This window comes from Aplysia californica, unplaced genomic scaffold (assembly GCF_000002075.1).
Source record: "Aplysia californica isolate F4 #8 unplaced genomic scaffold, AplCal3.0 scaffold00329, whole genome shotgun sequence".
NCBI lineage: Eukaryota > Metazoa > Mollusca > Gastropoda > Aplysiida > Aplysiidae > Aplysia > Aplysia californica.
The window spans coordinates 757,615-758,635 of NW_004797599.1; positions in this window are offsets into that span (position 1 = coordinate 757,615).

A 1,021-nucleotide genomic window follows, 5' to 3' on the forward strand; every position below is an offset into this window, starting at 1 on the left:
TGTGTGTGTGTGTGTGTGTTTGTGTGTGTTTATTTTCGTGTAAGTACATTATATGTGTGTGTGCATTTTTGTGCCCGTGTTTATGTTAGTCTATGTGAGTATGGGTATGTGTGTGTGTTTATGTTTGTGTGTGTGTGTGTGTGTATGTGTGTGCGTGCATGTGTTTGTGTGCTTATGGAAAGGGGGAGGTAAAGAGAGAAGATATGATGTATACCGGGAGCCGTTGAAAAGTAACGATTTGATGTAAAGGGTGCATAAATATTTTTTAAAGAACGGGGCAGGGGGGGGGGGGTAACAGATTAATTAGTTTTAGTTTTAATAAGTGTTTTGCAACACTTGCAACACAATCAGGTCAAAAAGTCCCGACAATTTTGATATTATTCCAACATTACTGAGACCACTGTACAAGAAAGCTCTTCAAAGAAAGGCAGATATTCTTTAACACTCAGCTTTGAATTCAAGATCTCTTGACACCACTCAACGTGGTACACACACAAAAAAAAGATCTGGTTCCTACTGAATAGAAGCAATGTCGTAATTGGAGCTATGCCTTAATACCCTCTGGGTCGTCCTCCATATGAGTTCATAAAAGTTCAGATGTTTGTTTGGTAACTTCATGGTCTACAAAAGATGCACCGTTCCTTCAGGCGGTGCATGTGTGCCGCATTTATTCGTCTTTACGTGCGAATGACGTACTTCAAGACACAAAAACACTGCCTTTGTCAATATAATTTGTTTCAACATTTGAAATGCTAAAAACTTTAACCGTACATTTGACATTGTGAAAGAGAGGAAAGAAATAAAATGAAAATATGAATAAAGAAAAAAATGAAAACGAGGGCATTACAGTCAAGACAGTGCAAGCGTTGTCCTCCAAGGTTACAGTGTACAAAAAATCCAACAAAAAACCAACAAAAAACAACAACAACCCACAACAACAACAACAAAATTTGGGTTTCAGTAGCAATAAAAGTACGATGCCAGTATCAAGGCAGGTTTTCATTGATTACGTACCGTTTAA